Genomic DNA, 13,852 nt, shown 5'->3' on the forward strand with positions numbered 1-13,852 from the left:
TCACCCCTTAGAGGGAGGCAATGCCACCGTGGCAGTCGGACTCTGGGGTGCCACACAAGCAAGATTATTTGTTTAAAAACTGTTGCTGAATCAAATTGAAGACATTCAGGGAACATGTGTGACATTTGATATATTCTATGTTGTTGCTATAGGGGAGCGGTAGAAAGCTATTGAGAATGATGTTGTGGAAGTGAAAGAGGTACAGAAGCTTGATTATGGAGACAAACCTAGTGTCCACTTTGGCGCCCCCAGGAGTACGTCACCACACTGGCTTTGCCTTCCTCCAGGGGAGGGTAATGCCAGGCTTGGAGGCAATGATGGGTCTCTCTCACAGTCAATCCATACATGCAACACAGTTCCACCCCTGGCCAGCAGGGGGAGCTGTGACTAAGGATTGAGGGGAGGAGTGCTCTCTGTGGGCCAGGAGGAAGTAGGGGTTAGTTAGTCTGCGGAGGATGAAGTGTGCAGACGTGGAATGAGAAGCTGGAGGCTGAGCTGCAGAAGGCGAGCTCCCTCAGCTTGAGAGCACAGAGAACTGTAGTCGGGTCTCCACGGTGGTACGGATATTAACGGTCCTGCCACAGAAACCCGAGGAGTAGGAGGCTGTAAATGCCCTGCTCCCATGTAAGACTTGAGGCACAACAGCAGAACCAATAGAGAGCCGGTGATTCAGAAAGAGAGGAGTCCCAGAGAGAGAGGCTACAGCTGTTTGCCATTCAAGGGGAGTTCTAGGAACATCTGACAGGAGGAACTTCAGAGTAACTGAGTACTGGAGTGCTTCACACCACACAAGCGCTAGGAAGGAGACTGCACAGCCCGTCTGTGAGAGAGAAACCCTAAGTTGCTTCCAGGCTAGCCTGCTCCAATACCATCTGTAATCAGGACCCTGGACTGCAGTTATCAAGTAAAGGTACAAAAATTGCACCCCGCTGTGTCGTGTCTGCTTCCTACCCTGTCGGCACTGCTACATCCCCATGCCGATCACATCTACAGTGCCCTGGGACCACAGCTCCACCTGTGGGGAGCTACAGCATCATTGCTGCATCCCACCATCAGTCCCAGTGGATCTGCAAGCAGCGTTGGCCTACCATCTTACTTGCCAAACACCACGGGTGGCGTCACGAACTTTCCCTTATAAACTACATTACAAACATCACCGCCATTGATATTGGGGCACAGGGCCATGGACCAGGTCACCACTGCTGTGACACATCATCCCCCTTACACCAGCCCGGTACCGAGTACCCCACAGCCCTGGGTGAAGCCAGCGATGGGGCGACCCAATTTTGGCGTCACAAGCAGGATTACGGAGCCCGGTATCCCCGGGTCCTGTGTGCCATAGACTGTGTATGTGAAAAAGACTCTGTGAATTTGGTGCCAGTTGCCGCCATTGCCGCGCTGCTTGGCATGCGCAGGAAGAAAGAGGCAGGCCTTCGTGGGTGGAGCCTGACACAGAGCGCGAAGCGGTGAAGTGCCGCGCGGGAAGAGAGAAGAGCGCGCGAGAGGAGGAGGAGCTGAGGCCTACAGCCTGAAGCATCGGGCCTGTGAAGTGGCCGCTGGTGAGCTCACACAACCCCCGGCCCTGGCTAACGTTAACTAGGGGGGGAGAAGATGTCCGAGCCACAAGGTGATGCAGCGGCGGACGCCGCCGCCATCCCCGCGGTCCCGCCAGGAGGAGCGCCTGCCGCAGTGGACCCCATCATGCCGCTGTCTATGCCCTACATACTGGGAGAGGCCTGGCTACCGTAGTATTCGGGTGCGTCACATACCCTGAGTGAATTTAAAGAGAGACTGTGCAGCTTGTTTAAAGTTTACCCCCTGTCTGAAAGCCAGAAAGTAAATATCCTGATTGGACAGCTACGGGTGCAGCGCTGAGAGAAGTGAAAGCCTGGCAGGACACCGATAAAGAGACTGTTGTAAAAGTCCTGGCCAAGCTGAAGAGCACTTTTGACACCCGCACTGCCGCTGAAATTAAGATGAGGTTCTTTGGCTGCAAGCAGAGGGCACAGGACAGTATCAGGGACAATGCCCTCAACCTGCAGGAGGCGCTGCGAGCAGTTAAGCAAGTTGATCCTGACAGCGTAAAGGAAGAAGATAAACTGTTGAAGGAGCAGTTCATTGAAGGACTCCTGTCCAGTACCCACCGAGGACAGTTGCGTATAATAACCCTGCAAAACCCCGATCTGGACTTTGCTGAATTTAAGGACAGGGCTATCCGGGTACTGCAGGAATCCACTGACAGCCGTCCAGCGCCCCCTAGATGCCCAGCGATCACCTATCATTAGGAAGCAACATCTTTTCCTTCCATCCCGGTGGAGGCCGATGCACAGACTCTGGACAAAGATCCAACTGAGGAGCTACGTCTACAGTTCCAGGAGTTGACCAAAGGAATGGCTGCACTCACTAAAACCGTGCAGTCCCTGCAGGTGTCCTCCAAAGACAAGATTCAGCTTGCTTCCAGTCCAGAGGATGTCCTGTGGATCCGGAGGAGAGCCCCGCCACTTCGAAGAAGGAACAACGATCGCTATGACCAGGACGGACGTCCCATCTATCGTCGCTGTCACAAGGCAAGTCATCTTGCAAGGTACTGTCCTTTAAACGAGCAACCCCTGGGGCAGAGGGGCAAGCCCCAGGAGTAGGATCCCCAGGCCCAAGGAACTGGAGAGCCAAGTATGTGGGAGGGAGACCAATCCTTCCTGTGGTGATTGATGGTATCCCCATGAACGCTTTGCTGGACACTGGCTCCCAGGTGACAACCATGCCCTATATTCTGTATAAAAGATATTGGGCTGATTCTGAACTTACCCGTGGTCCCACTGATGAACTGACAGTAGTTGCTAGTAATGGTCAGACCTTACCGCAGATTGGATGTAAGGAGATTACTGTTAAAGTGGGGAGGGTGGAACTAAAGTCTCAAGGTCTGATAATTGTTGATATTGATAGATGTGAATGTAACCCTATGATGACTCTTGTTACCAATGTCATTGAAAACTGTCTGTTCTCCGGAACCAGCAGTCTCAGCCACCTGTTGCAACAAGACAATAACCTCAGACAAAGAGTCCTGCAGAAGGAGATCCGAGCCCTGATGCAAAGACAACAGGTGGAACTTGCTGCTGGAGAGATTGGCAGCGTCAGAGTGAGTGATGCCTTCCCCATTGCAATACCCCCCAGATGTGAAATGTTGGTATGGTGTCGGGCAGCTATAGGTCTTAGAGGGAGAGATTACCAGGCATTGGTAGAACCAGTATACTCCGAAAGTAGGCCCACTGTCCTGACAGCCAGAGGGGTGGTTGATGTCAAGAAAGGGAGAGTACCTGTACGTCTTCTGAATTGTGGGGAAGAGGAAGCCACAATACCTCGGTACGCCACAGTTGCTAAGCTCCTCACCATTAACAACAACTCTTTGCAGGCAGCAGAGCCTTTGGTCTCATCCGATCAGGGGGAGGACAATGGTTCTGTGAAGCAGCCGGAGGAGTGGTGTCAGCAACTGCAGGTGGGAACTGACTCTACACCTTCATACCAGAGAAATGGGGTCTACAGAGTGACACAAGAGTATGAGCGGGTATTCAGCAAACACCCACTAGATTTTGGGCAGGCAAAAGGGGTCCAACATCATATCCCCAAGGGGGACCATCCACCCATATAGGAGAGGTACAGACCTATACCCCCAACACAGTACCAGTGTGCTAAAAGTATGTTGAGGGAGATGAAGGAGGCTGGGGTTATCAGAGACAGTTGTAGCCCCTGGGCAGCTCCAATAGTTTTTGTAAAGAAAAAGGATGGTACCATGAGAATGTGTGTTGATTAGTGTTGAGCATTCCGATACCGCAAGTATCGGGTATCGGCCGATACTTGCTGTATCGGAATTCCGATACCGACTTCCGATATTTTTTCAATATCGGAAGTCGGCATCGGAATCGGAAGCTCAAAGTTGATTGACAGCCTGACGTCATCATGATGCGCGGTGTGTGCGCATCATGATGCGCCGTCATTTCGGGCCTTCCGGGGGTCTCTGCCGGCCTGCCGGGGGGCTGTGTGGACTGCCCGGGGTCTGTACCGGCCTGCCGGGGGGCTGTGCCGGCCTGCCGGTGGTCTGTGCACCCTGTGGGGGTCTGTACCGGCCTGCCGGGGGGCTGTGCCGGCCTGCCGGTGGTCTGTGCACCCTGTGGGGGTCTGTACCGGCCTGCCGGGGGGCTGTGCCGGCCTGCCGGTGGTCTGTGCACCCTGTGGGGGTCTGTACCGGCCTGCCGGGGGGCTGTGCCGGCCTGCCGGTGGTCTGTGCACCCTGTGGGGGTCTGTACCGGCCTGCCGGGGGGCTGTGCCGGCCTGCCGGGGGGCTGTGCTGATGTCCGGGGGTCTGTGCAAGCATCGTCCGATGGGACTACAAGTCCCATCTGGCGATGCCTGCTACCATGACAGTGATTGACACATTAGCCAATGATGGGACAGTAGTAGTCCCATCATCCGGCTAATGTGTTAAATGTTAAAAAAAAAAAAAAAAAAAAAATACTACATACATACTACATACATACTACATGCATGCTACATACATACTACATGCTACATACATACTACATGCTACATACATACTACATATATACTACATGCATGCTACATACATACTACATGCTACATACATACTACATATATACTATATGCATGCTACATACATACTACATGCTACATACATACTACATGCTACATACATACTACATATATACTACATACATACTACATACATGCTACATACATGCTACATACATACTGCATGCTACATACATACTACATACATACTACATGCATGCTACATACATACTACATACATACTACATGCATGCTACATACATACTACATGCATGCTACATGCATGCTACATGCATGCTACATACATACTACATGCATGCTACATGCATGCTACATACATACTACATGCTACATACATACCACATACATACTACATACATACTACATGCTACATACATACTACATATATACTACATGCATGCTACATACATACTACATGCTACATACATACCACATACATACTACATACATGCTACATACATACTACATGCATGCTACATACATACTACATATATACTACATGCATGCTACATACATATTGCATGCTACATGCATGCTACATACATACTACATACATACTACATGCTACATACATACCACATATATACTACATACATACAATACATTCATACAATACATACATAGACATACAGTACATATAACATAGAGTAACATACTTACCAATACTTGTCACATTGTTCCCCGAAGCCATTGTCTTTTCCGGAATAAATATTAACATAACAAACCACAAAAATACTCACCCACGATCCGAAGCAGTCCACGAGTGTGTCCCACGACGATCTTGGGTAGAGAACGGCAGCATCAGCTGATGCTGCCGTTCTCTACGGGCTGCAGGAATCCAATGACGGAAGGTAGGTATCCTTCCGCACTGTATTCCTCCGCCACTTAAAAAAAAAAAAAAGTCCCTAGTCTCACTTTATGCCATTGCTGTGTGGGAATTTCCCACGCAGCAATGGCATAAAGTGAGACTAGGGACTTTTTTTTTTTTAAGTGGCGGAGGAATACAGTGCGGAAGGATACCTACCTTCCGTCATTGGATTCCTGCAGCCCGTAGAGAACGGCAGCATCATCTGATGCTGCAGTTCTCTACCCAAGATCGTCGTGGGACACACTCGTGGACTGAGAACTGCAGCATCAGATGATGCTGCCGTTCTCTACGGGCTGCAGGAATCCAATGACGGAAGGTAGGTATCCTTCCGCACTGTATTCCTCCGCCACTTAAAAAAAAAAAAAAGTCCCTAGTCTCACTTTATGCCATTGCTGCGTGGGAAATTCCCACACAGCAATGGCATAAAGTGAGACTACTGTACCATACTGTATTCATGACCCTGGACTGCAGTTATCAAGTAAAGGTACAGAAATTGCATCCCGCTGTGTCGTGTCTGCTTCCTATCCTGTCGGCACTGCTACATCCCCATGCCGATCACATCTACACTGCCCTGGGACTATAGCTTCACCTGTGGGGAGCTTTTACACCCTTGCTGCACCATACCATCAGTCCCAGTGGATCTGCAAGCAGCGTTGGCCTACCATCTTACTTGCCAAACCATGGGTGGCGTCACGAACTTTCCCTTATAAACTACATTGCAAACAACACCGCCATTGATATTGGGGCCCAGGGCCACTGACCGGGTCACCGCTGCTGTGACACATCATCCCCCTGACACCGGCCCGGTACCGAGTACCCCACAGCCCTGGGTGAAGCCAGTGAGGGGGTGACCCACCAACACTGGAGGCGTGACCAGTCACCACCTGGCCTTCTTGTCGTAGTGTATCGCTACTGTTTAGAGCATTGATTCAGTGCGTCATAAAAGATATCTACTTCCCCTGGCTGTAATTGCTGCAGTTGACGGTAGGGTGCACCTTGCGCACAATGGAAATTCCAAATAGCAGCCCACAGTCTCATCTATTTGAGAGTACAAGGCAGGGAATGCTTTTTTCAAGACATTATGGTGGCTAGATCTCCACAATGAGGGTGAACATATGTTATCCTTTTGCAGAAAGCAATAAAACCCACATGATATAGCAGTGACTGTGGTGAATTAGGACATGTCAAACTTGAGACTCCATACAAACAGACAACTGGTCACCTCATGTTTCCTGGCCATACATCTGAATATTTTTTCATGGTAAAGGAGTTAAAGGAGGAAGAGTGTGGCGTTAGAGTGCAAAATGATGAGTCGCTTACTAGAGGATACAGCCTTGAAACCAGGAAAACAATCATGAGGAGAAGGAGGACAGCATGAGTGTTGGTCATCTTACTGGGCAGTTTTCTTTTCCCACATGAGCAGGTGATGACACCTCTTCTGATGTTGGGGAGTCATTGTCCCTTTTCAATTTGTGCTTGGACCTCTTTGGCTTATTTAATGTTGCATATTTGTACATCAAATCAGACTGATATACAAAATAATCAGTAGTATGGCAGTCAGAGAGTTAAATGTTTTTTCTCTTTTAACAATATCAGTGACCAGCTTTTACATGAATGCAAAAAAAAAGTAATTAAAATGAACCAGGCCAGCAGCACTATAGCTCACATTACAAGCTAGAAGCACAGCTGCTCTTTCCATTAATTAAATCTCTGTATTATTCCCCTTTCTTCATTGCTTTCCTGCACAAACTGTACAAATTGTTCTGTGGTTATTTGCTTTCTCTCTTTATTTCCGTGTCTGAGTTGTGCGCTATATAGTCCTCTTAACTACCTGCATTTATCGCACAATGGCTGCTACCTTACCTGCTTCAGCTTTTATATCTAGTCCCTACTTATTGACTCTTCTACTGTATACCATGTGGTGTGATAGCATCAAGACAATATGGGGAGACCCTGTCAGTCTCACCTGAGCCTTCTGTGACTGATGGAACCATCTGCAATGTGTAAAATAGCTGTGGCCATTTTAGGCAATTTGTGTGAAGCAAAACACAAATTATTGAAATTTTCCAGATTCAATAAATTCCTGAAAATTCTACATCGTTCATCTTTAGCATATATACTGTCTACAGTACATAAATGCTAGAGTTGATGAATATATCCCATTCTAACATCCATGGCACGGTCTGTGACCACAGGAATAGGTGAGGGAGAACCATCTCTTACCTAACAGTGTCCGCTGGTCAACCTTTGATTAGCCAGTAAGAGTAATGTGCCCAATGCTTTCAAGAAAGGTGACCAAGAAAAAGATTAAATCAAGAAACTGTGCAGTGCGGTACGGAGCGTGACACACAGATGGATGTGCTGATGAGAAGAGCGCCACTAGGTTTCATAAGGATTCATAAGTGCAAGTCCACTGTTATTACATACACCATCCATCTTTGTTCACGTCATTGCCTCTTGTGAGAACATCTGTTTTGACCAAGCATCGCTATCAAGGTGGTTGTCTCTCTAAAAGTAAAATCGGAATTCCCGTGCATTTCTTTGGTCTTCCCTGAGTTGGAAAACTACTCGACCACTAGAGTAATTTTATCCAAATATGACCCATCCAGCCCTTACAAAGAGATTTATGCACTAATTAGTTTACCACTATAGCCTCATAATAATAAAGAGAAGTCACTCTAGTAGATTCAGACAGTGAGAAAGGACACATGTGTGACCACAGGAACTTTAACACTAGCCACAGCCTAATTACAGCATTTTCCAGCAATAATAGATAATCCCATGGGACAAACGACAGCAGCCCAGTAATGACCAAATAGACTAGAAATTAATTAGATATATTCTTTATTTGGATAATTACGTGAACGAACACAACATGTAATAAGTGACAAGACAGTTAAAACAGATGTGAGGTGGGGGACAGTCTGTAGAATGATTATTCAGCCTCAAGAAAACCTAAATGATAAATTTCATTCAATAAAGATAAGAAAATATAAGTTATGCTGATACAGTCCGTGAGAAGAGAAAAGAACAATATCGGATGTGCACACCTAATTAATTAATACAAATATGTTTTATTAGCAATAATGGACAAATAAAAACTTGTAAAACCACTTAAAGTAACACAAAGTGAAGTATGACCACACCCCTATATTCACAACAAGTAAAACAGCCACAGTAACATCGCAACCCACAATGTATGAGCGATAAAATAATACACTAAGATAAATGGTACAGCAATAGCAACGGCAATGTAATCCAATGATATACTCAATATGCACATCTGGAGTCGAGATCATATATAAAGAGGAATATATAGCTAACTCATAATAGGACCATGTGCCCTAAAAATGTAGAATATAGCCACATCCCATGGAACTGGTGAATACTGAGATCAAATGATGTCATTCATGAAACTCACAGCAAGACGCACCAATGGGTGTCCCTAGTGCACAGCGTAACCTAAGGATTGGTACACAGGCAGTCTAATCCAATAAGTCTTTGAATAATCAAATAAAGTGAATGAAATAAAGCAAGCAAGATCATGGAGACATCAGGAGAGAAGAGTCATGAGTTTGGCCCTGATACAGTATATCAGTCATGAATAGTATACCTGATCCCGTGGAAACAAAGGAAAGGGCTATAAATTAAAGAGACGATGATCCTGATTCAATAGAGTGCATATAGGAGATAAACAGCCATAATGAGTGGTTGTAAGAGCAGTAGGGGAGCGGGAATAGACCCCACACATATCGCTGCGACGCAGGAAGTACTACCCTTGACGAAGCTGCAGCGATACGCTTGGGCTTGCTATATCTCACTCACTTTATTTGATTATTGAAATGAATGACATTATTTGATCCCAGTATACACCGGTCCCATGGGATTTGGCTATATTCCACATTTTTAGGGCACATGGTCCTATTATGCGTTAGCTATATATTCCTCTGTATAAATGATCTTCACCCCAGATTTCCTAAGTAGGTCACATGTGCATATTGAGTATACTGGGCATCTATTTGACATCATTGGATAACATCGCCATTGCCATTGCTGTACCATTTATCTTTCTGTTTTATTACATCGCTCATATATTGTGGGTTACAATGCTAATGTGGTTGTTTTCCTTATTGTGAATATAGGGGTGTGGTTGTACTTCACTTTCTGTTGTTTTAGTCGGTTTTATGTTTTTTTTTGTCCATTAGTGCTGATAAAATATATTTTTATTCATTAATTAGGTGCGCCCATCCGATATGTATTGTTTTTTTCTCTTCTCTCTGACATGTTTATTTACATACATGATTTAAGCCCCTTAGGCTGGGTTCACATAGCGTTCGGGTGCTGCGTTTAATGCATCCATTACATAGCGGCATTAATGCTATGTAACGGATGCGTTTACGCACCCATAGACTGCTATAGACGAGCGCATCGCTGACGCATGTCATAATCGGCATGCGTTAGCGATGTGCCGTCATTCTGTGACGGACCCTCGGATGCAGTCTGCAGCGTCCGAGGGTCCATCACTGCTAGTGATGCGCGGTCGCATAACGCGATCCAAAAAAGGCAGTTGGGCTAGCGCAGTCCGTTTAACGCATATGTTGAACAGACTGCCCTAACGCAATCTGAACCTGGCCTTAGGTAGTTCTATTTTCATGGTCTATATTGAGTATTCAGTGGACCCTACTTAGACATACATTGATGTGCTGATACAGTAGCATATATAAATGCCAAGACTTCATCAAGAGAAATGACAGTGCTTCATAATATGTCATATAAGAAAAATATGTAAAATAAAAATATGTAGCTCATGTGATACATAATCTGAGATTTACAATGGCCATAATAAGGTGCAATGGCAAAAGCCATTGACCCAACAATAAATAAATATCAGTCCCTGCATGCAGCATGTATAGGTAAGGCTGTGTGGCCAAGACCTAACCATATAACAAGCGTTTCGCTCAACCTTCTTCAGGGAATGGGGAGGTGGAGGACGGAGAAGGAATACATAGGGCACAGATAGGTATAGTGAGGATAATCATTCAAATCAGCGCACCATGCTTAGCATAAGTGGGTGACACCACAGAGAGCAAGTCATAAAGTGTAGGGATTGTAGGGTTACAGTCATTTTATCAGTGATTGTACAATTGTGAAATTGATTTCTTTATAAAAAAAGCATCTTCATGAAGATAATTATCACGCAAACAAAAATGCAATACTGCTGGACCGTTTTTAGTGTAACATATTCTTGCTACATTTGAAAAGTACATTTTCTTTGTCAGCCATATTTTCTCTGGATTGAAAATTACCCTTGATAGCATGAAAATCCATTGTGTAATTCCCTCAAAAATAAGAAATTGGCAAAGAAAGATATCTGATTTTCTATCGGATTGTTCTGCTGTAGCGACAACTATTTTGATATCAATGGGAGAATACTGACGACGATTCCTTATTTGAATGCTGTCTTTTTTAGAAAAAGTCAATCTATAGCAGCGCTTAGCTAAATAAAACCAAAGGAAACATTGTTAGTGTTGTATAAGCTAAAGAAAGTTTGCTCGAAAGAGAAGTCATCTGATTGCTTGCTGTCGGCAATATTTGGACATTTTTCTTGGCAAACCTTTTATGTATATGGTCACAAAAAAAGTAGAGATTCCACTTTAGAAAGAATCATCTAATGGTAGGAGTATTGGAGGCAATACTGTCTATAAAAGAAGCATTTAGAAAACCTCACTATCAGAAGAAAGAAAATAGTTTCTGGCACCACCAATGAGTTGCAAACATGCTAAGTCAATACTGGATCCCGAGAAAGCCTTGAATGTATGACACACATTGTCAACCAAGCCAGAGGCGCCCTTTAATCTCTAGCGCCATTCGACAGTTTGATGGGTTTGTCACCCATTTTCTAAGTAAATATATTTCTAAAGGTGTTATTGCCCTGAAATTCTCACAAGATGTCGGTAACAACCCATCCAATCCACACAGGCAAAGAAATCAAACCATACAGTATATGTCTATACACTTTGTGTAATAATAAGAAATAACACAGGGAAAAAGCATAAGTATACTTATTCCACCCGTGGTCAATACTTATTTCAACCGCTCACCAAACCTGTTATGGCTTAATCTAGCGCATTCAGCAGCTTAAGCACGGTTTGTCCATGTATTCCATGCATTCAAACATCTGATGCATTTCAGCTTTTTCATAGCCATAGATTATTTATGGTTACTTCTGGTTTTAGCACGTGCGGAATAAAGTTACAATAACCACAGAGTTTTCTCAAGAAGGACGGAGTGCTGGCCTTTCTCTAATTAAAATCAAATTGTGGTTTGTTTTTTTAACCATGAAAAGGGTGCTAGTCCAGCACCAAAACGCGTTGATTAATTAAAGCCTTTATTTCATACCATCGAGGATTCTTCATTTCCACAAGCGCAGCCCAGGTACCATGATCTCTCCACTAAAGAGAAATAATTTAACACTTTAAACCTTTCACAACATATGCCATACTTGTAAGGTGCTGTGAGAAGTGTGTTTTCACTGGCTTGCAGAGAGAAGAAGCTCCATATCTGCTTCGACTAGCACAATGTGGTTATGATCGCATTGTGTAGATAGTATCCATCTATGGCCATAAAGTTCCTGCTCAGAACAGGACCTGACATGCCTCCTCCCTGTATGCAATGCACTGATCTAATATTCATTTAAAATAGTTTTAGATCAGGGAAGGGAAAATTAATGTCCCATCCTGGGATGAAGTAAATAAGAATTTGTCAATTTTTGTTTACATTTTTATTAAAAAATCATCATAAAAAACACAAATAATAAAAAAAAATTACTGTATGTACTTGAGTATAAGCCAAGTTCCTCAGCACATTTTTTGTGTTGAAAATGCCCCCCCTCAGCTTCAACTCAAGTGAAGCTCCCAGAAGATGGAGGGGGAGCGGCAGTGGCAGAGCAGCGAGTCACTGGAGGCAGGAGCAGGCTGCTGCGGCTAAAGCCTGTGCCAGCTGCTAAAGAGAAATTAATATTTACTGCACTGGCAGTGAATATTCATTTCTCTGTAATAGCGTGCACAGTGTCAGCCGCAGCCGCCGGCTTCCCGCAGCTGCCGGGGAGTCACGTGAGCCCGCTACTTATAAGGAATGAGTATTCACTTCTCTCTACTCCCATGGGCATGGAGAGAAGTGCATATTTATTGTAAGTAGCGGGAACACGTGACTGAGGCTGACACTGTGCGCCTGACACTGCCTTCCATTCACATAGTCCCGGCGTGGAGAGCAGTGAGTATACCGTCAGCTGTGCTGTGCTTGTGAGCAGCACATGACGTCCCTGCCATGCACTGCTTACAAACATAAAGCAGCTGCTGGCACTGGAAAAAGAAGCTGCGAGGGAGTGCAGGAAGGTGAGCAGGATGTTTTTTTTAATGTTTTTTGATTGGGGTCAAGCATACATGTTAAGTCGAATAATAAGAAATGTTCACTACTTGCCTGCTCCTGTCCTAATGGATATTGATCAAGTGCGCACTAAAGAATCACACCAGACACACAGTCGGATGTAACCTCTCTTTGATCAATCTATGGCACAGCTCCAAGAGAGCTTTGTTAATCCAAACATAGGTTTATATATCCCCTGTAAGGGGGCTTGGATAGCTCTAAAATGGGAGTGATAGGTCGTATTCCATTGGTTAGAGTTTTGGGCAGTGAGCTAGTCCATGGGGCGGATCCACGAGTCATCAGGCTGGGTTGGTCCATGAGGTCATTAGAGTTGGCCTCATCGAAGGGTGGATCCATGAGGTCATCAGAGTGGGCGTCATCATGGGCAGATCCATGAGGTCATCAGGGTGGGCGTCATCTTGGATACCAGCACATGGAGCTGATGGTGTGTGGTGAAACAGGAAATGGCAGCCATCTCTAGTGTCACACTTTGATCTGAAAAAGCTCATGTTAAGTGAAATAATACATTTTGTGGGTAATTACTCTCAATCTCTTATGTCTTGAGGTTAATTAAGTATTTGATCTTAAGGCTCTCCTCAACAGTCCCCCCTAAATACTTTATTAACCTTTTTTTCTTGATTTTACTGTGGTTCCCTAACCCATTAGTATTAAGTGTCACTATGACATCATGTCACGATATGTGACTGGCCCTGCGTGACGCGACCCGACGATTGGTCGGTCACCTAAACAACTGGACAAACAAGGGAACACAATTACAATGGTAGGTCCTGCTATAGGGAAAGGGAAAAGGGACACCTCCTGCACTCTCCTATGGATGCGCTCTGATCTCCCTGATGTCCCTATATAGGTTCTTTCAACCTGTCGCCGAGCAGGATACCTTAGCCCTCACTTGCCCTGTACCTATCCCTCAATAGGGAATTGGTAAGTGCGGAC

The sequence above is a fragment of the Dendrobates tinctorius genome, unplaced genomic scaffold (assembly GCF_039654945.1).
Source record: "Dendrobates tinctorius isolate UK_male_01 unplaced genomic scaffold, ASM3965494v1 ptg000018l, whole genome shotgun sequence".
In the NCBI taxonomy this organism is placed as follows: domain Eukaryota; kingdom Metazoa; phylum Chordata; class Amphibia; order Anura; family Dendrobatidae; genus Dendrobates; species Dendrobates tinctorius.